This window comes from Pezoporus occidentalis, unplaced genomic scaffold, assembly GCF_034315485.1.
Source record: "Pezoporus occidentalis ecotype Australia unplaced genomic scaffold, CSIRO_AGI_Poc_V1 ctg109, whole genome shotgun sequence".
NCBI classification, from domain to species: Eukaryota; Metazoa; Chordata; class Aves; order Psittaciformes; family Psittacidae; genus Pezoporus; species Pezoporus occidentalis.
Genome location: NW_026912875.1, coordinates 1,663,559 through 1,690,764, shown reverse-complemented (window position 1 = coordinate 1,690,764; position 27,206 = coordinate 1,663,559). Strand labels below are relative to the sequence as shown.

The window sequence follows — 27,206 nt, the reverse complement described above, 5'->3', positions numbered from 1 at the left end:
CATTTTTTGTCTAAGACAAAACCTCCTTTTTTTCTCTAAAGGGACAGTACTTAATTTGTAATAAAACACTTGCTCCTGCAAGGGGGAAAAAAAAAAAGTGCAATAATGTTGCTGAATTTGCAAAATGGGGATAAGTAAAGTTCTGGCCTTGAAGCAGCAGTCTTAAGAGTGACAACTGCAGTGCCAACACCACTGGTGAGACACTTGAAAAAACAAGTCAGGGACCAAGGGTTAGTCCGGCCATTCAAACGTGACAGGAAGGCTAGTTAATAAACACCAGCTAACCCCTTCAATTACAGCAATAAATTGTTCAATTGGTTAAATGTCCACAGGCTCTGCCCCAAACACCACTGTGAACTGTTTAACTAGCAAACTCTTGCCTCACTGGACAAACAGATCTTGGTGAGCGCAGGAGGGATGCTTGGCCCTGCGAGAGTGAGGGGCAATGGTGCCCCGTGCAGCTCGCCTTTGCACCACACAACCCGCAATCTTAACAGCTCTGGAGATCATTCATTCCTTGCTGCCAATTTTTTAAAACAGAATTATGACTGTACAGGCCAAATACAGATTAATCACCACTGTTTCCCCATCAGTTTTCTGTATTTCGATAAGACACCACACAAATTACAGGTTCTCACCTGCTGTGAGATTAGATAGCCATGCCTGCGATACGGGTTATGCAGCACAAGAGATACTGAGTACTTGGAAACTGCATGCTGTACAAAACAGACCTGCAGATTATAAATCAGCGGGCCTATTTCTTGAAAATGTTTACCACACTAAATTTGGAATTATTTCACTAAGAGTTAAGAATATTCAAAGCCTTGTAAAATGATTTATCATTGAGATAAATCATCTCAATGATCTTCATACTGGCAATGAAGGGTATACCCATGAGGCATATGCCACCATAACATGAAAAAAATGTACTATAACATAAAGTTTGTTGTAAAAGCTATTAAAAAGAAAAAGTTACTTCTGGTGAACAAAGCAACAAGTTTAAGCTGATCACTGAACATTGATTCAGAGTTAAAGACTCACATAAATTGCCTTTATTGGATCTTTGATCACTTTAATTCTACATAGCCTGTTACTAACTAAAAAACCACACGCTGATGAAGGGGGAAAGTATGTGTGGGCTTTTTTAATCTTTACACTAATTAGATCCATTTACCAGAATTTTCATGTCTGAAAAAAAAAACAACCAACAACCAGTCACAGGAGATAAGTATTATTTGTTACGCTTACACAATGATGTGAAATTGCATTTCCCCGCTGAAGTTTTCTTAATGAACTAAACCCGATGTAAATTTATCACATTTGGGAGTAAAATATATACAGTGTTTGTCTGTGGAAAGCTTCCTGTCTCTCTAGCAAAGGTATTTGTTTGGAAAAGGGCTTTAAACAAAAATGTTCATTTGGAACCAAATTTTTTAACAATGTTGAGGAAATCTACCATTTTGCACTTCTGCCTAAGAAGTAGAGCCTGGATCTTCAAAGGATAACAAAGGCACAGACAGGCAGTTCAGTTTACTGGGGGAGAATGGGGTTGGACTATGTCCCATCCTCCACTTTGCAAAAATGCACAGATCATACTGTTGAATTGAACTTGGAATGCTTCTGGTTGCGCTTACTGGCTCCTGGGAATCATCTCCTGAACACTATCTTCCCCCAGTGAGCCTCAGCACCTAACTCAAGCTTGAAGATTCTCGTCCAAGTACCTACCCACAGAGCTCCACATCCACTCTGGAAAACCTGTAGGTCCAGCAGTCCGTTAGTGCCTCACGCTTAAGGACATAAATGGTCTCATTTCATTTAGCACAAAATCATTTGATTTGATTACGCACATCTTGCAGAGCTAAGCAAAGCAAACGTACATCCGGGTTCACAGTAAGACTTCTGCTGAATTCAGGAGTCGCTGTGTCAATCCTGTAGACTGTTCCGAGCACAAATGTTAATCTTTATGTTGCTAGACCCAACAGAGAAAAATGCTGCAGAGGGACCCTTTCCTGCTAACAAATTACATCAGTTGCTTCATGGTGTATGTGGTGCTTAATTTTAAAATAAATAATTCTTTTAAACCAGTACCGTTAAAAGCTGTGTACTCACTTAAAGAACTTGCTGAATGTCTGAGCCTCAGGAGTGGACAATTTAGAACTACTTCCCCCCCCCCGTTTTGTAGTACTAAGCAAATTAACATCTCAAAAAAGTCTGGGGCTCTGAGGACGGGCTTTCAGTTGACAGTGATTAGCATAGCATCTCTGAATTAAATAGACTGAAGCAATTCACGCCATTGAGAATCCACGGGGGCAGGGTGAGGAGAAACTGCAAATTAGGAGAAGAATAGAGAACACAATACCAGCACTGACGTCCTGGCACACAGGCTTTTATTCTGGAGATAGTTTACAAGCAGTTCGTAACCTTTGCACTCCAGACAGTCTGTAGAACCAACAGGAGGAGGTTCAAGAGTTGGTCTGAACTTTCCATCCAGCCCCGGCACTGTCAATTTTGGAAGGTGCACTGGAACTCATAAAGTCTCCACAAAATGTATGTTAATGAAGCAAAACAAAAAACCCCAACCTTGAAGTGTGCATTCATAAAGTCATTTGACACTTTACTACTTTAATCCAAAAAGGTATTAAGGAGATAAATATTTTTAACTTTGCTATACTTAAAAGGAATTTCTCAGCAAAATAGCTAACGCATTTTTAACACAGAGTCCAAAACCAGCTTCTCATCCCACATTCCTAATTTCAGATTCATTTAAAAAATATTTATAATCTTAAACTTTCTCCAGTTAATGAAATAAATCATAAAAATTGCCCAAGTACGATTTTTCTACCCACGATTGGAGAATTCACAAACCCATATCATTCATGTTACAGATCTGTCAATATTTCACTGATCTGTTTAAAATATCTTCATTTTTATTTAATTCATCATTATAAATGGATTCAGTTATCATATCAAACCATACTCAGGCATGAGTAAGTCTGTCAAGAAAAACATATTTTAAGGGCTACAAATTAAGGTTTTGTTCTTTGACAATAAAAAATAATTAGGAAAATATTTATGGGTACGTATTTTAGTTCGTGAATGAAAGATTCTTATAATAGTTATTATGTACTCTAAAGGATTCCATAACATGTTAACCAGAAAGTGACATTCACTATTAACTTAATTGACAAAGCTTTTGTGCAACCAAAGCCAAATAAAGTACGCTGTTAATAAACAACATAAAAGTTATCTTTTAATTCTCTCATCACTTTATGTTTTTTGCTCTAAGTCACAGGGAACTTAAATGAATTAAATGTACTTACACCAGTGCAAGGATAGCCTAAAGGAAGAGGGAGTTGAATGCCCAGCAATGTTTTAACAAAGAATTTTTACCTGGTCAATAAAAATACCTTAAATGCATCAAATTCTAAACTTCTGTCCTGAACAGAAGCTTTTACTGTGAGCAATAGGTGCTATACAGTTATAAGTCCATGGCCTTATTCAAAGTTAACAATCTCATTTGTTTGCAGAGGTAGGTCGCTTAATTCATCAAGAGAGGAAAGCTAGTCTTAAAAAAATAATCATAGACAGACAATTTCTGATATAGTTAATGGATCTCCAAATAGTTATGATCAAAAACCTGAAATACCAACTTACTCTGCCCATAACTGTGAAAAAAATCCCCACTCATTTAGAAAGTGTTTTTCTAACAGTTTAAGAACTGTTCGCATTAAAGATACGAACTCAAACCATTTATAAGCCAAGATGATAAATCAAGCTGACCACGCAATGCTATTATTCACTGTAAGAACTATGCTTGCATGAGAGGTCTCTTCCATACACAAAATGTAAATTTTTGCCTTTGTAAAAGTTCAGAAAACACAATTGTTATCCCATATGCCTTATGACAAGCAATTTCCGCAGTTTTCGAAGCCCCCCAGCATATAAGCAAGATCCAGTTTTGACTCACCTGGTCTATCAGGTTTTTGCCTTGCACAGAAAGCTCTAAGTTTCAGCACTATCTTGCCCCTTCATTCACCATACAGAGTATCTCCACACAGTAACCTCCTCCATAAAGTATGATCTTGCCTATTTCTCTCCCCTTTGTCAAAGCTTGAAAGCAAAGTTACGCCAACTATCCTGAGCAGCTTTATACTGCATCGAGCACCTGTTCACACAACAGTCACTTACAAAATCAAAGTAACAGCTGAGTCGAGGTCAGCCACCCTATGAACTTCAGGACATACTCAGAGACCCCACTACCCTCCTTCCCTCCTGTCTGTATTTGAAAATAGCAGCTCTAGCAACGTGATGCCTGCCTTCCCTTCCCTGTTTGAGCCGGCAGTGAAAGCCCTCCTGCTGTCTTCTACTCCTAAGAAAGCATTAGTCTCCAACTTGTGCAATGCCTCTCTGCAGAAATAAGACAGCTCATCCCACACTGATAAGAGTTTGTATGAGGAGCACAGGTTCAACAGAGTGGGTTAACCATTAGCTAGCACCCATATATATCATATTACACTCACTATGAATGCTTGTTAAGGTATGCTTAAATGAAGTTTAGTTTAAGAGGAGCACTTGGGGCAGTCAGTCTTCTCTAAGCACCACTGAAGGATAACACCCGCTTCCCCAACACAGCCCCAACACAAAACATCACCATGCACACAGAGCCAGCCTTGGGCACCAGCTCCACATTCGTCAAGCAGTGGCTGTCATACACTTCATTTACACAACTCACATGTTTATTACTGATACCAAAACTGCTCAAAAGGAATTCAGGGGCACTAAAAACTCACATTAGCTGTTTGCAGGTTCAACAAACATCCTTCCACATTCACCTATAACATGCTTCACCCTAAAGGCTGAAAGCAGCAGCTTTTATTCCAAAAAAAAAAAAAAGTGGAAATTTACCATGCTTCTTCAAATCTTCCCCCCCCCAGTTACTCATTCTGCTCAGAAAGCTACTTAGTCCTGCCATTACTTTGTATTAACCTGTATCTTGACAAAAACTTTAGCTGCAACGATAGTCTGTCATGTCACACAAATGATTTTGTCAAAAGCAACCCATGAGGTTTATTATTACAGACTTTTAGTACAAAACCATCTCGAAGCCACAAGCAAGAGCACTGTGCCAGGCATCATGTAAAGGCATAGAAAGAAACCTCACCACCTCAAAGAGTATGCAATCAGATAGAGAAGGGAGACACAAAGTGAAAAAAGGGAAGTGGCATTACCTTCACTTCACAGGACAAACAGTATGTATTGAGGCTTAGAAAGATTAAGCCCCTTCTCCTGCAACTTTAGACTTAGCATGGCGGCTATTAACGTTACAGGGCTTTGTATGCATGCCAGGGCTCACCAACACCAGGACTGAAGCACAGGGATTGTCAATCTCCAGTAATTTAGTCTAAATGTGTTCAGTCTAGGAGCCGAACACATTTCTCCTATGTCTCACCCACAGTTTTAACAACCCCAGCTTTACCACATTTTCACACCTATACACCCTTCTTCTTGTGGCAGTTGGTGCTACCCTGTTCCTGGTTTATATTAATTCAAGATCCAGATCTAGTGCCTAGCTTTTCAATCTTTGTAGCACAAATAAGATTAATTTTTAATTTTAAGGCCCTGATTCAGCAAAACATTTAACTATGTGCTTAATTCTATCCCTATTCAGTAAAGTACTTAAGTATTTGCTTAATTCTCATTTACTCCTGAGACTTGAACATGTGCTTAAAGATAAGCCTCTTCTTAAGTACTTTGCTGAACTAGGGCCTAAACTGTGACCTAAGAGCCAGGGAGAAAAAAATAGATCAGTAACATCCAGTGCTATTTCATCATAAATATTAGGTTAGCTGAAAGGAAAAGATAAAGAAAAAATAAAACCACTTTGATTCAAGTAGTAAAGTTGTCTTATAGAAGAGACCAATTTTATACAATCCTACTAAGACTTATCTCTTAAAAATTCCTTCTTGTTGCCAACTTGTATCTACAAACATGCCTTATAGCAGTGTGTTGAACCAACCACTCATGCAGTTAGGTGACTGGAATCTTGAAGTTTTTTGAGCCAGGTACCTGATGATCAAGTATAAAATAAAACTCAGAGCAGAATCTAATTTAATGAGTACAGTTGAACAGAATTCAGGTTTTTATTATTTTAAGACAAAAATAATGAAGAAATTGGGAAGATATCAGGGAAGGGACTCCAAGGTAAAAGCAAGAAGAAAAAAAAGATAGACTCTGGTGCTCCCCTAGGAAAAAACTGCTAGAGCTTTGTCATCATCAACAGAGACCATGCAGACACTGTGTAATATACTCCCTTGCAAAAAGGTCTCATCATGGTTGGATCCTTGGGCCACCATGCAGACAACAGAAGATCAGGATCAAAGAAGCCCTTGGCAGGGGAAAATGTGCCTACACATCTAAGCTCAGGCTCAGACAGTACAGATGGCAAAACATTACTTTATTTCAAAAAGGACAAGTATATTGGCTTGGCGCTCATCTTCTTATGTATTTGTCTGCCCTACCTTAGGACCTTGAATCATTCCATAAAGCATGCTTCTCCAGTGGCAAGATCCTAAACTGACCAAACATACCTTTTTTACTGCAGGCTCACTGTTCAAGCTAAAGCTACCTTGCCTGCTTCAAGGATCAACAGAACTGGCACGGACAGAAACTACTGGGAAGCTGCAAGTCAGAAAAAAACATCTGTAGATGAAACTTACATTCTGTTTCTTCCAACACTGCACCTCTATCATTTCACTGGCAAAGTCTGGACAAGGCAAAGTACTAAAACTGGATATACTCCACTAAACTGTAGAAAGATGCCTTCATGTATGTGGATGCCTCAGATGACTTTTACCTTCAGAGAAACTGGCCCACTAGCATTTTGCCAAAGGGGCCCTTCCCACAAACTAAGACCTGTCACTGGCAGGTCTCCTGCTGGCAAATCTTTCATGTCAGCCACTGCTGCTCTCTTCCTTCTGGAACTGCTGTTTCTCTGTAGCTGAGTTCACTGTTTTCATCTACCTTTTGATTTCTAGCAAACAGGAATGCTATTTAATCTTCGCAGTTCCTAACTTACACATATGCTTAACTTCAGGCACTGTGAATGGTTCCACTGAAGCCTTAGTTATGGTACATAAAGCTAAAACATATGCACAACTGCCTGCAGGATTGAGGCCTAAAAACCTGAGTATTTACTAGCTATTACCCGTTTGATGGATCCATCCCACTATAATGATGGATAAAAGTGTTCATAAAGAAAGCTTTGAAGATGAGAGATACTCCTTAAGTACATGTGTGGAGTAGGGGAAGTAGAAAGGACTAGAGACACAGATTGCATTGGCTGCCCTCATGTTTGCCATAGAAACCACACATCATTATTAGCAGCTGTAGGATGAAGCAGCCTACTAGGTTAAGGTAGCTCCTGGTATTTTGGATGAGCATGTCCAAACAGAACCAGAGAGCCAGACAGCAGAGGCTGCTCTCACCTCAGTTCAGTCCTCAAAAGGAAGATGCCCCATGTGGACACACCATTCCCTGGAAAGCTCTGCTGCAGTAATACCTATGCTTACCATCAACATGCACCTCTGTCAACATGGCCTTTGTCTCTCTCCTGCCCGTGTGGCAGTGGTCATGGCCAAATGCTAACACAGAGGATGGTGAAGGGATGAAAAATATTTAATCTGTGTACCCATTGTCATAAGGGTAGGAAAGGTCACCTGGCGCTCCCCTTCAGTCACACACGGAGGCAGGTACCTGCTGTACCCTCCTCAGCTGCTGGGGCTGTGGAGGTATAAAATATTTCCTAACAAAAAGAAACTGGATCACTTGCCTGAGGGAGCCATAACATTTATTCTGATGACAATGAAAGACAGCTTTGATCACCGCAGTGGCCATATATCTCTGACTGGAGACAGCAAACCCACCTCAACACAGTTACAACTCGTGTACCAGCCTCCTTCCTCCTGCCAGGCTGGATGTCAGGCTAATCAGTTTCATCTGACAGATTTTAATTAAATTAATTAGGGCCCTTCTGAATGGACTTCATTAGTGTTTCATAGAGGAACCCCTGTGAAAAGAAACCCTGTCGAGAAAGGCACTAATATTTTTCTCCTCTCACAATGAGAAATTTCTTGGGTTGTTACTGCATTTTTTACACCATTAATAAAAGTACTTTATAAAGACATAGCATATGATGGTTTTTGAAGCATGACACCCAATTATATTAACAATAGCCTTCTACAAATAAACAGAAGATTTTCGTATCCTCCTTCAAGCAATTTTGTCATTCTGAAGTTACTGCCAACTCCAGCATTTCAAATACAACCAGTTATCCTGATTTAAACAGAAATATGCAAAATCAAGATGTAAACCAGTCCTAATCACTTCCAATCAACCTTCTCTGAGTAGCTTCTCATACCAAAACATGTAGAAATGCACTGTTGCTAATACTGTGAGAGACCACCTTGCTCCCTACATTGGTTTGTGCAAGAACAAAGACTACTTTTGTTCCACAAGACCTGACTGAGACTGTGTCGGCACCATTTTGAAAGGGTTCAATATGGTCAAAACCCCCTCTTGTCTGCACAGGCACAACAGTACAACCGAGTTAGAAGGCATCATTTTGCTTCCCATACCGTATTTGGGACCTGCAGAAGTGCTGAAGCTGGAAACCCCCTGGTGCTGGTAAATGACATGTGGTCACAGTCACACCATCCACAGGAGAAGTCCCATCACCCATAAAGGCGCAGCTAGTGCACGCTAAGTAGCTGGCCCTGCAGCTAGTAATAACCACTGCTGTATCAGAGCTAGTCCAATGGACACATGCTTCAGAAGCATATTAAAAAGTGACATAAAATCCTAAGTTTACAAACAGAAAAATTCATTGTACTGTAGTTACAGAAAGGTCATCCTTCACTGAATGATAACCATAAAAATGCAGGTAATTCTTACTGCTAGTTTAAACTAAATGTACTTGAAAAAATTAACTCATCTCTAAATATTCTTATTTTATTTTCCTTGTAAGTCCACCAGGCAGAAAGTGAACTTCTTTGCCCACTTTTCTATCTCCCATTTCTCCCACGCTTTATAGGTTTAATGTAACAGTAAATGAAGCTTCCAAAATACCTTGCAAAGGATTCTGAATTCAACCTGAGAGAAACTAGCAGTGATCTTGTTGTGACTGAAAGGATGCTAAGAGCTCAGGTGCTGTAAAGACTTCACTTCACCTACCAACACTTCGTTTCTCTCTGAATCCAGAGTGGTTATTCAAAACACTTGAGCTTGAAGTGTCAAATGATGGTGAGCCCTACAAATCTTTTTCTGACACAGGCTGAACAGCAAAGGGAACCAAAGTGGGAAGATGCTGCATTTGGAACAGAAGTCAAAATGAAGGGGGGGGGGGGGGGGAGTCAATAGGAAAAGGATAGGAAAAGGAGGCAAAAAGGGTGGGGCAATAAGCTAGAGAGAGAAAATTAAGGCACAGGGTACTCTAAAGGAGTGAATTAGATAAAACAAGAGGTAAGGCTGGCCTCCAAAGAAAGAAAAGATCTTGCAGAAGATAAAATAGTGTTAAAAAGCACTTATTTTATTAAATAAGGGGAAACAAGAAAAAGAAAAGGCCATTAATATTTTTATTCCATGCCCCACTGTTTTTACTTTTTCCATTTTATTTTCAACATATCTGTTATGTTATAAATGTCTAAAGAAAATCCTGTGTTTTGCTAAGTCAGCACCTATTTACTATAGTGTTTCAATAAACAAAAGCTATTCCAGCTTATGTGGTTAGTCTGAGTCCAGCAGATCCAAATGTATTTTCTGGTACTATTTTGGTTAGAGTCCCGTGGTTTTCTGAGGTTCTCATTAATTTATTCTGAGCTTGAGCCAATAAATAAAATCTTTGCACTGTACTGAGATTAGATTTACATGTTGATGTTCCAGTTCCACTCCCAAATACATACCTGGTTGCAGCATCTGTTGCAGTTTTATCTGCATCACCACACTTGGAGAAGAAATACAAATTGCGTAGAGTGTAATTCTGTCTAGTAATTTCAACAGAAACATCTATTTTGACACTTTTGGGGCTATTTTATAACTGCTGCAAGGAAAAAAGGCAGATAAAGAGGGATAGAGTTGCCTTTGCAGGAAACAAAAAAGGGCTTTGTTTAATAAATTATATGAAGGAAGAGAGGTTGCAATAAAAAAGACACATCCGGGAAGAAAAAAGAATTCAGTGCAACTGACCTTCAAGTTCCCTCTACTCTTTCATTAACTGTCCACTGAGGTGATTCCTGGCCAAATACGGGCAATTCAGATCTTGTCATAGAATTACAAGATGAATTAGGGACTGCTGCCACAAATTTACAGCTACCAAGGCCTCTGCTGATTAAATTTTCCCAGACCTGAAAGTAATTTCACTGGAAACACTCTTAATGTGGCCCTAAGATCAGCATCACGACAAATGAGGAAGGGGGATAACACTTTTCCCTTCCAATTACTAGGTGATTTTTTTTTCTCCCATGCGATTTGTAAGCAAATAGCCATAATTTAAGCCAGTGTGACGACACAAAAGTGCCAGATCCAACATGGATTGTTTACATCCTAAAAAACCTGCAAGAAAAATCTCAGTTTCCAGTTCCCTTAAGGAAAGGCGACTCCTGCACTTTCGTTTAACTTCTGACTTGCAGAGCTTATTAAATGTCAGTTATCACACTAAACAATTACTGACTCACCACAAAATCAACTGAAAAGTTATGTAGTTGAAACTGTACACAGATACGCTCACTACAGGTGAGTAACTTCACATGCATGACTAGTGTCACTAGTGGCATAACTCATGTGGGTAACTATTTGCAACACCAGGGCCTCAGATTATAAACTCACTGAAGCAGAAACCAGATCTTATCTGCCTGTAAAGCACCTGGCAGTGCACCTATCTTTGCCACTACATAAATTAATTATCATTAGCATCTGAATTTTGTCAGCTCCCGCATTCTCTCCTAACCTCAAACACCAAATTTCTTTCCAGAGCGATGTTTGTGCAGTGAATGATAATAACACATGTGTGGATACTGAACTATTCTGGGATTTAATGTAGAGTTCTTTCAAAATTCTGAATATAAGATGAACACGTGTCAGACATCTGAAAAGCTTCTAAGGTCCGAGCTCTGGGTGGGGTAAGGGAAAACTTTAAAGTAAAAAATACACTGAACTGAAACCCTGAAACACTTTGACCTTTAAACGGAACCTTCCTCCCCTCCTGAGGTTTAAGATAAGTTCAGCAAACAAAATTTCACCCTGGGCTTGACACATAATCTGCTAAATTGCTGAAGAAATAAACAAACACTTTTTCCTTTAAAAAATCTCAACATAGTTTTAGGGGAAAGACAGACCCCCTTTTCTTGTAACTACTGGTGATGGTGTCTACATGCATGCTTACATACAAGGTAAAGCACTCTTAGATTTTAACAGGAAATACAAACTTAGAGAGACAGAAACAGTTGTGAAATAGCAGCTCAAAGATAAGGAAGGCTGAACAAGATGACTTTTGGTCATCTGAAGAATAGTCATCTTCTTTAATCATTTCAGACTGATTGCTTCAGTTTGGTAATCTCACATTTCAATAGGTTTTTACTGCTGAACCTACAGAAACAGGGAGGGGGGATGGGAGAGGACCAGCCTGGAAGTGCCAGTCAGTTCACTCAACACTTTTGGTGCACCTCAGCTAACACTTTTAGAAGTTTGCCATTTTTTCCCTCAGAATGCTAGCTGACTGCATTTCTAATGGCATAAAAACACCTGACCATCAGCAAGTAAGTAGAAAAAAAAAAAAATTAAAAATCTAGTGGTACACAGTTTGGGGGTGTGTGACCCCCACCCTCCCAGAAAAAAACAAATCTGAAGGGAACATTTCCATGTGTGATGATTTGATGTCAAGCAAATCTTACTCATCACGAGAGCAGTTGGCTTTGCTGCATGTATGGGTATTCAGTGCCACTCTGCTTCTGCCTCTGCTTTCTCTGAGATCTAGCCTTTGCTAGTGGACTATTTAGACAGATCCTTCAAACAGGCACAAAATACTCCAGTGAGCAGTGAAAGCTATTATGTGTTCAGCAGACCAAACTAAACTGAAATGGAGAAAAATAAACAAAACCAATCAAAAATAAGAAAAAGGAGTAAACTCTTCACTCATTCATTTAGGTAAGACAGAAATCCTTAACTTCGTAATCACATGCTAGCAAAAGACATGAATTTTAACTGCAGTCACAAAGACTCCAATTAAATTACATATTACACAAAAAGACTGTCTCATTAAAATAAGGGAGGAAAAAAAAAAAGGCACTGTTTTTTTATACTTGTCTGAGACCTTCTTGGTATGTATGCACATAGAACTCTTTAACTGCTACCTTCTGACACCACTGTCTAAAGCTATTTTTTCTTTTATTCTATCACAAAAGCTCCACAACTCAGTTTCTGCTAACACATCTTCCTTCTCCATTCAGAAAAAGACCTTGATGAAATTTCGTGTTTATTATTTCTGTAGGCAGTGTGATGCCACAGCATAGAGCAATACTATTAATTCTTTGGCTTTAGGTCAAAAAAAGCAGCGAAGTTTTTCAAGTCTATGATAAAAAAGACAGGAATAACAGAATAAATCTGTCACAAAAAAGATTTACAGAAATAAAAATGTATGATTAAAATACACAGAATGACAATGAAATCTACTCTAAATCTTCCACCTTTTTCCCTGCCTGTGCCATGTAACAGAAAACTGAATACACTCAAAATATCCCACCCCAGAGAGTCTCTCTTCACACAACATACACCACTTTGCATCCAATAACTACGTGCATTAAAACAAAAAAAAACAAAAAAAGTAATTTAATTCGTAAGAGTGACAAGAAGTACAACTGATCTATGACCACAAAAGCACTTCCGTAAGCCGTACATCATCTTGGGGCTGCATCCACCTCATGAGGTAACCCTTAGGAGCAGCTACTTACTCACAGCTCTTTCTTCACATCAGAAACACCAAGTGGAAGCCTTCCCTTGGATCTAGGTCAGGATATACAGTGTAGTCTGCCTGGGCAGTGCCTAGGGCAGGTGTGACCGTGGGCTGCCTGGCTGCTTTCACCCTGAGACCCGCGCCAGCAGTTCAGAGCCTTTATGAAGTGAGAAAGTAGAGCAGAAGCCAAGAGTACATCTTTTAAGCGGGTATTTAGGAGCCTCTGCAATCCTTTTACCAGACACATAAATGCAACCTGGCTGCTTGTTCCTCCCCCCCAGCTCCCCCCCCACCATCTAAAAATACCAACCCTTCTCCTGAACTAGTTGGAAGGGACTTGCAAAGGGGTGGAGTAAGGGAAATCAGTGCAGCAAGTCACCTTTCGGCCACCTATGACATCAGCCTGCTGCCCTGATTCCTTCATTAATACCTTTGAGCTGAAAACAATGGGCCTGCCATTAAGCACCACACAGTTTGAGATAAGAAAGCCCTAAGCAGATAATAATCGGTGCATTTAGCTGGATTTCAAACATTCAGCTGCTTAATCATTTCTTCCTCACTGCATGCTACCCAAACACACGGGGAATGCTTTGGATGCCTTGGGCTAAGGAAGAAGGAGCTGGGGTGTGGGGAAGAGGAGAGAGAGAGAGAAGCCACAGGATGGGGACTGGGGGGGTGGGCGGGAGGAGGGGGATTTCATTGGCAATCCTCTCCCTGGGAAATGAAAACATTTCTTAATTGCCATTAGGGAAATAGGTTAAATACAGGCTTTGGTAAGCTGCTAAGGGCTGGCTAACAGATTAGCGTGGATGGCTGTTGAAGTATACTCATTTCCATTATATGACAGAGCAGGGAATTTTTATTTTCTTAATAGTCTTCAAGACTGTTCCTGTCAGGCACTGGGTGTGAGACTGCTAGTTAGATTTTAACTAGCCACCTTCCAGGTGATGAAATGAGGCTCAATTCTCTGGCCCTGAAGTGACTGCTTTACTGCCTCATCTAAGGAAACAGAAACTGCAGGACATGCTGATGAGGATCTGCCTGCTTTATTCACACAAAATAACCATGAGTAATCGCAGAATCAGAGAAACTAAAGACATGATGCAGCATACCTGCCACACCAGGAAAAGAGAGGGAAAGGCATCTCAGGATGCTCAGACACTGAAGGAGACTCACGGGCTGAGTTTGGGCTTAACAGCAGTCCTCGCCTCTGAAACCCTGGGGGCCATGTGGGTGGGAGTATGGGCAACTTAAGAAGCCTAAATGCCACCGCTTGTCTGCTAAGATCATCAAAGCCCTCTCCTTTCCCCACATTCACCTAAGACACCTCCTTCTGGTGGTTGCCCTTCCTCTTTACCTGTAGGTTCCTCAAAAGCTCCAGCATTAGCCTACAAAAAGGATGGTAAAAAATGTTTCCAGCAAACTGAGCAGGAGCAAACGTAAACCAAGTTTCCCCATATATGGGCACACTCTTACTCATCCTCAAAACTAAGAAGTGGCTACAAGCAGTACACATTGCAAAGCTGAGACACCATCCTGTAATCCTTCGTCATGCAAAACTCCCTGGGGCATGAGTGGGAGTTTTATCTGAGTAAGGCCTGAGTTTTTTAAGGAAAGCCTTTGTTCCGGGGCTCCCTGAAGCCAATATACTGAACTATGCAAACGACCATGGATTGGCAGGTGAAGTCGACAGGGGGTCATTAGAAGAACAAGTTTCTGGCAGCAATGCTGCTTTAAAAGCAGTTGCTGCCACCCCCTTTTTCTACATGCAGACACATTTACCTTCCTCCACCCCAGTCTTTCCAATGATTAAGACACAATCATTTGTACAGCTGTGTGCAAAATGGATCAAGGAACTGCTCTGGCTGTAAACTACCCCAGATGGGCGCTCTTCCACAAGCTTTAACTTACCTTCATAAACAGCTTTGAGGCAGAGAAAGCTATGGCCAAGATTTAATAAACAAGGAACAGGGACATACAGGCTATAGCCACAGCCAAAACCATCCTATGGCACAGCAGACTATTTGCCAAGAAGGTACTATGTTCAACCTACCAGCATCTTCTAGCCTCTAGGACAGAACTGCATCCAAGTCTCCCACACCAGCATCAACTCCTGGTCTGTCTTTAACACCTGAACTGTGCCCAGGAGTTGTCCAAGAGTGCTGGTTGAGTTGGGCCAAAACTGCTAGCAACCATCTCCCCATCCTAGCTGTATATATTTCCAGCACCTAGAGCTCCTATGCCCAAAAGGGAACAGAGAATAGGACCATCTTTTGATATGTCCAGTGTGTATTGGACATCTTAATGCATTTTAAAGTCTGGGGCTAACCCTAAACGTAAACTTCCCCATGGCAGATGTCTCAAAGAGACTGACATGTTGTAAATATCAGCTGGTTTTCTCCATGGACAGTAAAGGGAGCTGGGAAAAAGCATGCCACTCTGGCTCCCTACCAAGAATCACACTGGAGACAAAGGCAAACCATTAAATTCACTTTGGCTGTTCTCTCTTCCAAGACAATATGCTTGCCACAAGATGAGACTTCAAGCATGCTTACCTGAGAGTAAAGACAGATAAAAAGTCACTGTGGAACAGTGACCACATTTGTAACATATGCTTGAAGGGCATATGCTCAGCTGTTCTGCAATCACTGATTCATCCAGCATGGGCAGAAAGCCCATTTCGACAGCAGTAGCCGGTGCTTTTCACTTGGCTAGTAATTCCAAGCATTAATTTGCATGGAGTTGTGTTTCCCAGGAACACACTGGATCTTGATCTGAAGTCAACAAGAAATGGAAAGCCCAGCACTTTCCTTATTTAATAGCTTCACTTTATCACCTCTCACTCAGAAACATTTGCCTGCTTCCCATACACACAAAGTATCTGTGAATTGACATAAACCCCTGGGCTACAGACAGCTATTCTTCCTGGATGATCCAAGAATTAACAGGAATACATACATCAGGAAATCAAGGTTATAATATGCTTGTTTTAAAGAGCCTGGGACAGATCCTTTGCATCTTGTCAAACATTTCAGGTCAGAAATTTTCACGTATGTTTTCCTTGGGGCCGTGTGTTCAACCACAGCCAATCTCAACTAGCCACAGCATTGTCAGAAAGAAAACTGAATAACTAAAGTATGCTTTTGCCATTGTGGTTGCATAGGATATCCTTAGCAGCTGAATGCAGCCACTCTGGCTGGATGAATCCTGGTTTAGGTCCACAGAAATCAGTGGCGATGCATCGAGTAAGGCAAGCCAAGAACGTGCTTTTTGTATGAACTTCTCTAATAACACTGAAATATCATTTTAAAAAGAATTATTAATACAGTGTTCATTTATGTTGTTTCCGCTTTTGGTAGAGGAAGAACATCAGGGAAATAACAGAGGTGTCTACTCTTATCTCAGCCTTCTTGACAAGACTGTTTTTTTTTTTTTAGCTTAGGTACATTTCAAGACTGTACACCCTTTAAACTATTTACATCTGGACATGCAAGAATAAGCCTTATGCGCAAATGTAAATCTCTTCAAACACATGGCTATGCTATGGTTCAACCCTTTTCAGCAAACAGCATGTGTTTATTCTTGTTCAAGACCATCTAAGTACTTCTGAAAGCACTGCATGCTAAGCCAGCACAATCCTGGTTCCCAATTAAGAAAAAAGATGCTGTCGTAAATGTAATACAAAGTCAGGTAATGTGTTTTGTCTGTCATTAGAGAAATGAGAGGTACTGTTTTGAAGTACTAGTACAGTGGCAAAGGAGTGGACACACTATGCTTTACATCAAGTACTTTACTTGGCAACATAAGTAGCATACAAATTGTCCCTTTCTGCAAGTTATGACAAGTCCAATTACTCTGAACCCTACCTTTGGTTTCAGGCACTTGAATTCTCATTCTCTAAAACCCTCTAGCATGCACATTCCTGCAGTAGAACAGATTCCTTTTCCCTTATTGTATAAACATTTATACTATACTTAAATATAGAAATAATGTATCTATAGGAAGGAGTAGTCTTCAGAGTAGTGATCATGACATCGGATGGTTATCCTTTGATGCCATAAAATTAATAAGATCAGTGGAAGAAGCAGCTTTATGACAAGCATGGGGACTACTGCTGCAAACAGTGCTCTTGGTTCCTATGTACTAAATATAAATAACTCCAGATTTTTTAATTTTTTTTTTTAATGTCTTGCCTATCTAAAGAGATCATCTCTATTACAATATCATGTTCTACAAGAAGGAAAATTAACCTCATCAGCCATTCTGGAATCCCCCACATTATGAATTACATCTCAGACCACACTTGGCAAGCCAAAAACACTTTGAGGAACCCTGGACAAGTAGTTGGACACAAGTCTACTTATAATTACGTAAATGTGTAGTGCTGGGAAATCAGTTGCTTGTGATTTACTATTAAGGACGGACCGTTTTTCATCAAGATGTTACTTGCATCCAGTAGCTTTACTCCAAAATAAAATGAGGAACAAATGGGCAATATTCTAAAATGGGTGAAAATCATGTTCTCATTTACAGTAAAGCAGCTCCTCTGCAGGTCAGTGCAGACACTTGGAAAAAACATGGAAAAATAACGTGGAATTTTAAATATACAGTTTTATTGTATATACATAGTAAGAAAGTGAACAACCTGACATGGGCGGTGGGGGTGGGGTACCTGCATTATTTAATACCTTTAAACTGAGATTAGATGGCTTCCTAAAAACAAGCTTTAGCACATTCATTTAGGACATGAGATGTGTGCAGGAAGTACTGGATAAATTTTTATAACTGATGTTCTGCTGAAGATAAAACTACCTGATTGTAACAAATTTAGGCTTTAAATCCTATAAACCTGGGAACATGACCCACTATTACTTATGAAGTGACAAAAGAGCTCCCTCAACTATTTATTAGAAAAGGAAAATTAATTTTAAAGACTATTAATTGAGCTTTTCATTATCCAAGTACAATTTTTCTTTTGCTGTCACCCTCCTCTCCCCCTCTTTTATTCAAAATACAAATACACAAGCCTATTTCAAGATGAGACCAAATTAACGTGGGACTGACTTTGTGCATGAAAGGAAAAGAAGCCCAAGTTCCTATAAACCTTTCAAACTTTCATTCCCCTCCCTTCTGAGTTTGCATGGAGGAGTCTATTTTACAACATTATCCATGTAATGGTCCTGCAGGCCGCTTCTTCATGCCAAAATTTCTCTTTGAAGTTTGCTCTCCCATTAGCATTTCAGTGTAGGTATTCTAACTGATCGCGCAAGCACAGCAGAACTCCAGAACTGTCCACGTTCTGTCGAATACAGTTGTTTCATGTTGCCTGTGATTTACAGTCTTAATTAATGCTCAAAAGAAGAAGAGCACATCTTTGGTGGAGCATCCCCCCTCCGCACACACGCATACCCCTCCTCCCCTTTTATTTTTTTGGTACAAACCAGTGCTCTCAGGGTTTTGTTGGACATTGTGCAGGATGACTTTGCCAAGCAGAATGGAACACACTTAATACTTTTCCTTTATAACCTTTGCAATAAATCAGCTACCACTCTACTTGCACGAGAACGGCCATTAGTGTCCTGTCCCCTCCCCCAGCACTTCCCGAATTTTAAACAAAGCAGGAATAAACTGAAGCTGAGCAGAGCCAGTGAGCCCAGTAAATCAGTTTAATGAGAACTGGATCAGTCGTATGAAGTCCACTACTGAACAAATAAGGTAGACAGGAGAGGCTGAGCTTTCCATGGAGGTACTGCGGATGGGGAAGCAGGAAAGGAGTGCTCACATACTTCATCTCCAGCAGTGACGCATGTCTGTTGTGTTCACCCTGTTCTTTAAAATCGCATTTGCTGCAGCTTGCTGCTGCAGTTCATTGTTTAGATTTGGATGTTTCCTCTCCTGTTTGTGGTTTTGTTCCTCCATGTTTTCCCACAGAAACAGAGTTTTCTATTTACCCATTTTCATCACTTATCTCCTCCAAGATTCACTTTGACTCTTCATTTATCCTTCTCAGGATCCTTATTTCCACATTTACTATAAATGAACACATCTACACACACATACGCACACTACTGTTCCATTCAAAAGCCATAAAGCAAATAATCCTGTATTTGCAGGAATGCAGAGTATTAAAGACACCACATCGACTTTTGTATATGGCAGCAAGTAGACCATGGATTTTCTTGGTCAAAGTGGACTAAGAGGCCTCTTACCTCGCATACATCAGACCCCACCTCAGTGCCACAGCTTCTCCTTGTTTGCTCAGTCTCATGCACCCAGAAAAAGGATCTGGTAAGATGTACTGATGAGCAAATCAGGAATTAGTATGCCCTTTCTGCACAGCACTGTACTATTGCCCTGCTCCAGCCACAAAAACTGATGGACAAGGGAGTGCATGGCCCAGCCATTCAGATCACCTCTCTGTCTCTTCCTTGAGACTGCCAAACCTCCTTCATCTGGGACTCAGCAAGACATCATCCTATCGCAGGTGCCCCAACCCCAGTTATAACTCTTTTCTACTTAAAACGGTCATCCCTTTTCAAAATTAAGGGCAGAAAATCTTTTCTCTTCTTCTTACCTCCTCCAGAAAGAGACATCAGAGCCCACCTGCAAAATCCTGATATCTTATTAGTCCCAAAGCCTATAGTGCTTATTTGTAAATCTTGTCCTGTCTCCAGAGCATTACTGTCTTCACTGTGAGCCTAACAGAAGAGTGGAATTTGATTCATCTCTCTGAAACACATACCTTACAGCCATACCTCTAATCCTAGCAGGCCAGTCAACGAAACCCACCAGAGCATCCTGAGTCGCTCCTCTCCCAGAGCATAATTTTCTCATTCGTACTACTGCCTGTTCTTCTGGATGACCTGAAAAATTTCTCTCTATTCAATTTCCACACTTGTCAATAGGAAAACCTATTAATACTGTCACCCCTCCAACATCTTCCTGACTTCTGGGAAAACACAACTGATTAGAGAGACAGGTAGAGCCCACACTGCATCCTCTTGCCTCCTGCTTTCTCCTTTCTCAGTACAATGAAAAGGCACACCTGGGGCTGCCAACCTGGCCTGGGAGATGGGAGAACCTCTGCTACTGCAGGCAAAACAGAGACTATTCTGTACAGTTAAAGTTAACAGGCACTTCTTAAGAGTTTATAAGCACAATATTTAAGGATGTTAAGATGATACCTACCAGCTGAGGTGAGAAACAAAATGTATTTTGACAGTTTGCAGACCCTGTTTATCTACCATCAGCTTCTACTTTATGCATGACCAGTGCTGTGGGCTCTTAAAATTTCTACTGTGAGTCTTACAATACAACAGGCTTTTTTTTAAAGTCTTGTATTAAAAAATCATGTGATTTTGTGGAAATCTCAACTTCATGTGAGAAAAAAATTGTCTGGTCTTCTTAGTGACAAAGAAAAGCCTGAAACCAAAATCTAACAGCACCAAACACAGAAAGATAATTAAAGAACACAAAAATATTACTTTCATAATGTGTGATTTTTTTCATGACCTTAGGAGCCTTACAGTTCTTGAAAGCTAGGATTTGATTATATTAAAAGGTATAATCTAAAAAACCCATATACTCTGCAGTGATTTAAATTTTTTCTTGGCTTTTCTGCAGATAAAAAATACCATCTATCTTGATACCCTACCTCATAATAACACCACAGTAAACTACTTTCTCCAACCTCTAGACTAATGCTTTACTCTTAATTGTGTTTATCAATTCTCTTCTAAAGAATCCTGTGGTTTTCTGACAAAGCAAGTACATTCTGTCCCCACTGTTCTGAGTAAAAAAAAAATAAAAATATTAATAAATGGATGGAAAATAAATTATATTAACCAGTAGGCAGTTTCAAGCTTCTGTTCTGCAAAAGCACATTGAATTACTCTCTATATAACACATTAATTAGGACAAACTTTGATTATTTTTTTCAGTCTCTGATGTTCTCTCTGTCTCTTCTTCTGTGACATAGATATTCAAACTACCTAGGATGATCCATGGGTTCAGATAATCCAACAAATCAAGCAGTTAAGGAAAACAAGAAAAGAAAATTAAAAGCATAAGAAGTCTTCACTCTTCATTCTAAATAGCTGCATGTACCTCTTATCTTTGTAAAAAGAGAGGATGTACTGCATTCATAGCAGAATAAGGCAGTCCATAATAATTTAAAAGACTTTGGAAAAGAGGAGATTTCACTGGAAGGCAGCTGAAGATTGTTCTTTCCTTTCTCCCCTAACTAGAACTTTGCAGGCATCTGTAAAAAAAAAAAAAAAAAAAAAAAAATCTAAAAATGATCTATTGTAACAGACCATCATTCTGGTCATAGCCACCAACGGGCCAGATCCAAAGCCCTCTGTAATGAGAGTCTCCCTGTTGATTTCAGGCTTTGGATTGAGACCAATGTTTGTGAATTTCTGTCAAGAAACAATTTTTCCCAATAAGACGGGATTTAGCTGGAATATTTCCAAGGGCTACGTGACACTTTCAAGAGTTTATATTCATCCAAGTGACTTTTAGGAGTCAGTTCTCTGTTATTTTTACATGGAAAAAGCTTGTAGGAGGAGGGGAGGGAAAGAGAAGCACTGTATGAGTCTATCTAGGCTTTCTAGATCCTTCTTTGGAAAGTGTCCCTCAGGTTTGGAGGCAGAGGCAGCACACCATCCCATCCCTTCCTTTCAGTCTCTCCTAAGGAGCAACCACAACCTACTGAAGCAGTTGTGGTCAGAAGCGGTTATGGAAGGAAATTAGTTGCACTGCCCCCTCTAGACATTTCCTTTACATGTCCAGAGTGGGGCAGGTGACAGTTTGCCTGCCACAGGGTGTCTCCCACGTGGGCTGAACCCAGCATCTTGCTGTCTCTTTCTGTCTACAGGCTATGTAGGGAATGTACAGCATTAGGTCTGGTATGGCATTGGTTTAGTATGGCAATCCTCAACTACCACCGCAGCTCCCTGGGCACTCTACTGCTCCAGAGCTGCAAGTCATCCACTCTTCCAGCTGGCTTCTGGTGCCCAAGTAGTGCCAAGTAGCTTAGGCTGAATCAGACCCATGGCTGCTATATATAGCTCAAACGGTAGACTATACCAGCTCTCTGCCACTGCCAATTGAGGAAAAAGAAGGAGGTAAGGAAGGAGGGGAGGAAGAAAGATGATAAAATATCTCCCAGATCTTTTTCACTTTCCCTGCATGCCAGGACATCAGGCTCACAGCATCCACTGTGGGACACGATGTCTCTCAGCACAAAGTCTTATAACTGCATTTTGCTCAGTATCTCCCTCTTTACTAGAAATAAGGACCATCACGTGCCTCGCTGTCTTCAGAAGAAATGTAAAAGGCTGAAGTCATTACATTTGCCTCCCCACAACAGTATCGAAGCAATCTGGTAACTGCTGTGAAGCATGAACAAGTGAAAATGAAAGACCCTTTTCTCACAGTCACAGGATGTAATTAGAGGTAAGGCTGAAGAACATAAGTCTCACTCAGTAACTGCAAACACCATTTTTTTAGTGTTTAGAAACCCTTGTGATATGTTTAAAATAAATACTCAGCTACAAAAATATTGCTAACATTAAAACTACATGAAGAATGCTTTGGCAGACCTCTGGGATCTACCCAACCCACAGTCAGTACCAGAGTGCTTACAGATACATAATTAACACAGCTTGCTTGAATCATTCAGTGCAGTGTTAAGCAGCCTGAAAATTTACAGTTTTACAGCAGTACTTCTGCACAGATGGAGTAATACCATGATTTGTTACACAGCAGCCTGACAGAATAGCAGGCAAGACAAGACAACATCTTTATTGATGAAATTGCTACCTTCTGCACTTACTTTTTCCTTCAGTGAACACAGAAAGGTATTCAAGCTCTTTAGTGCTGGAAGATTCAGGTGGTCTTTAGAGCAAATATCCTGAGACAGTTAGGTGCTTAACCTCCCTTGAAATCAGTTACCTTAGTATGTGAGGGACTATATTTTGACTCTTTAGCAGCTTTTTATAGTATTCACTTAAGAAACTTTCTGCCAAAGAGCCAGGCCAAAAAACCTCACTGCACATGGGGCTACATCTACCAAATTTATATTAGCTACTCTGAGGAGAAAATACTGTGTCCATAAAAAAGCAAAAACATCTCAATTCAACACAAGCTGGTGTTCAGACCTGCTCTTATTCACTTGGCGATTCTGAATACCTCTTGCAAGCATTACTGTGAAAACTCAAAAGCACTTTTTCAAATGAAAGAAAATCAGTGTATCTAGTGTCGGCAAGCCTAGTAAAGTCCATACATGTTTACACTTGGCATCAGATTACACACATTTGACTTCTTGATTTACTGTGCTGCACTTGTGTTTTCCCTTCTTTTGTCAGAAATAAAATACAGCTATTCTTAAGAGAAGTCTTTGTTTTTAAAAAGACCTAATTTGTACTGTATGTTAGGAAAGTCCACTTTTCGCCCCACCCAAAGAGAAGCCTGATCTAAGCACCAGGGGGATGGAAAAAGCAAAACTTAGAAGAGGTTAATTTGGGTAACAGCGATGGCTGTTTGCAAGACTTAAAAAAGGAGACAGAGAGAGGACAAGCAGTGGAGTCCTTGGACAGGTTGTTTTGGGTTTTTTTGCTGCATCACAAAAGCAATTCTGCTGAAATCTGACTCGGAACACTGCCTGAGTAAAAAAGAGAAACACAGTTCTTAAATTATTTTGTACTTTCCATGTATAGAGGAACAGTCAGAACCGTATGGGGTTTTCTTAGTAGCCATCTTATGAACAGCACAGCTACCAGTCTTTCCATAGGAAAAACAATGTTCTGTGGATAATAATAACATGACTAACTGCTTGAGCTTCAGAGGCAAAGAAAGCCTTCTACCTTAATACAGTAAGTAACAGACTACTGGCAAGTAATAAAAATAATCATCAGAAAAAAAAAACAACCCAATGCTAGAGAGAGTCAGGAACTGGAGAACAGTTTCACACAACTGAAAAATTTGCACAAGTTGACTTTTCTCTTATTTCTGTGATTCCCTGAGAAGCAGATTCCATTAAAATTAGGTTAAATGGCGGGGGTTTTATTTGTACAATGCATGTTAGCAGGCCGTCAAGTGGAATCATGGTACCTAAGCGCAGAATCAAACTGAATAACTAGGTAAGACCTGAAATTTTCAACATGTTTTGATGGATATTTATATGAAGGAAAAGGAAATATCCCAATGTAGAAAACAGGTCAAATAAAAACAGTTGTATGATTTCCAAACTAATTCAGACATTACCCTATCATTGATCATTATATAAATAAAAAAAGTTAAATCAAACACCCTTTGTGCCTGTTAATAATTTGAGGGAAAACCATAATCCAGACCATTCTTTCCAAACGTAACAAAGCAGGTTTGCCTCAGAACATGGCCTGATGCCCTCTGCACACAGCCAACCTAAGAGCAGCCCAAAAGAAATAACTTATGAGCAAGGAAACAAACACTCAGTTGTGAGTCCTAGTGTCTAAGTTACCTATCTGACAAATAAGTGTATTTAGTTTTGCTGTCACAGGCAATCCTACTAAATGTTTGTAGAACTAGATCTTTAATTATATTTTCCCTGTGATCCAAACAAAATCAGAGGGGGAATAATGCTTTATATGTGAAATACATTGAACCTATGCTTTTTTTCAAAGTGTGCATTAACACCACAGCATTTCTCATGTGTTTCCTGCAGCAGCTCATACAGAAATAAATAGTGCTTTTTACACACAGATTCTTTCATAAATCTATCACAGATGAGCATCAAATTAACAGTGACAGAGAAATGTGTATTTTCTTACTTCTATGACACTTAATATTGGAGACTGTGCTGGTCAGAGCTACTATGAGCACATGAAACAAATTCAGGCCCACATAAAACTTTCCTGACAATGCTGCAAGTGATAAGCCATAAATCGTCTTTGCGTGATTTTTGTACACGCTGTGAAATTGTCAATATCTTAAAAATGTGCATTAATTCATGATCTTGCCTTGAAATCTCATGACTGAAAATTCCTGATCACAATTCCGCCATCTGTTCAGAGCCAGAACCTAGGACCAAACTTGTTAAGAGAGGACAAGGACACTACCTGAATACATTACTTGCAGAAACCCATGGAACAGAAAACTTTGGAGTTTTGTTTTCAGCTGAGATGGGAAATATCCTCCTGGGAATTAGTGCAAAGCAACAGTCTGGGAACCTCTATGTTCAATGTGCAGAATTATTTATGCTCAGAGGCTTCCACAGTAAATAGCAGCCTTGAGTCTTCTCAGGAATTCTCTTTGTGGTGACAGAAATCTCTGCTTGGACAGTCACCCTATACTGGAGAAAACTGCAGCTTTGCTATTCATCACTCTTTCCCAATCTAAGAGATCCTAAACCAGTAGTCTAGCATAGCATGCAAACAGCTTGTAGAAGCAGAGAAACCACATTTTAAATTATATATATTAGGGTTCAGTTTAATGAGTTTCAAAGAATTTTTCCCATCTGTTTTATTAGATTTTGGAAAATAAACTGTGTGTCGACTGATGAAATCCAAAATACAAGGGTAACTAAGTTGCCTTGTTTACATGAAGAACGAGAACGTTCCTCTTCAGATTAGCAAAAGAGAAAATGGCATTTATTGTATAGGATTTTTTTTTTAATCTATTGTTGATGTGCAATCCTTTTAGCAACTAAGTTATGTGCCTGAATTTAGAGAAGCTGACTGTCCGTTTTAATAACAATATTAATTACAGTTCAATGCTGAATTCTCTGCAAAGTGGAGATGTTACAACAGCAAAAGAGCACATTTCCTAAAGTAGCCTTCCTCCTGGGGAATTTTGATGGGGTACATGGAAGGGTGCTCACACACCCTGGCACAAAATCCAGAACTACTTTAACACTCTGTTTAAACATTTTCAAATGGAAGTGCACTAACTGCCATCTCCTGCAAATGTGGAGCCAACTGCTTACAAACCAGAGCTGCCATGTTACACATTCCTGTGGTGGCTACTGCTTGGCAAATGCCAGGCATCGTTCCTAAATCACCGTAACCCAGCACTGTCAGGGATGGCTTGCCATTTTGGTCACAGCTTCTGCAAGGAAGCACCTTGGAAAGTGGAAGCTGTGTAAGTCAATGCACACCAGCCAGGGAGTAGTCTCTGTCTACCCTGCAGATAACAGCTTGTGAGAAGCTCGCTGCTATCTACTTTGCACTTCTAGCACTTGCGATACTAGAGTGCTGCATGAGCTGAGGAGCTGTGAAGCTTTTTTCACTTATGTTTTTTCCCTTTTAATTTCCAATGTCTTTTGACATCTTTTTAAACTAAAGAGCAAGGGTATTCCCAGTCTCTTTGTTGCCATGATGCGAAGATGAAACTGTGTACATATGGGACCCTCCCCAAAAGCTGAGAAAGATGCTGTAAGAAGTAGCCCATGTTTAAACACTACAAAGGGTTTGCAAAAGACACTATTTAAAAGTGTGCTATGTGTCTTAAGATTGCTCACCTATGGTTTCTGGTTAAGAGCTATAAACTTTTCAAGTATTACAGCAGATCTACGCTGAGCAGGATGGAAAAAGGAATAAGTAGGATTTAAGACCTGAAAGTGTAACCAGAAAGCTTTGCACAATTGACAGGGTGTTTGTGGTTCAGATATTAAAGTACAGTTTGATTAACCTACTTAGCAAAGTTCAAATGGTAATGTGATTTTGGTGAAATTATTTTGCTGGAAACAAACACTTCTTTAGACTACTTAAAATACATGAGGATGTTAAATACTGTTACAGTGATTTAATGAGTATTTGGTTTCACTGTGATACTGGAAAATCAAACAAGATAGTTTCAGTCTGAGCTTGAGGAGATTCTGATCAAAGGCTTCAAGTATTTTCAGTTTTAACAAATTTTGTATTTTTTGCATTATTGAATGTTGTTGAAATTATTAATGGAAAGTATCTGTAGTGTTTAAAGTCTGTGTCACTTTTTCTAACACAGGGAGTGGGTGCCATCTGCCAAGCCTGTCCTGCACATCTCACACAAGAGCATGTAGGGGTTCATTTGGCTACTGAGACCATCTGGGCTTCCTCAGCTTACGCTGAGCAGTACTGTGCCTCACACACCAGTCTTTCAGACTGCACATCTACAGTTAAAATATTTTGGCCTTTGTGCCAACTTCCTGTCCATCTGCTAAGCACTGGTCGTGGGGCCACTTAAT

At 40.0% G+C, this 27,206-nt stretch overlaps 1 protein-coding gene and 1 long non-coding RNA gene across 2 annotated transcripts in view; both read right to left on the bottom strand.

The window, feature by feature from the left end:
* The window catches only part of PRDM1 (PR/SET domain 1), a 103,945-nt gene that overhangs the window by 50,387 nt on the left and 26,352 nt on the right, over window positions 1-27,206 (bottom strand). The gene's annotated exons all lie outside the window — the stretch shown is intronic.
* Window positions 2,373-4,629, bottom strand: LOC134166595 (uncharacterized). Its single transcript, XR_009965925.1, has 2 exons — window positions 3,968-4,629; window positions 2,373-3,565 (listed from the first exon to the last, which is right to left on the bottom strand). It is a non-coding gene; the product is annotated as an uncharacterized LOC134166595 (long non-coding RNA).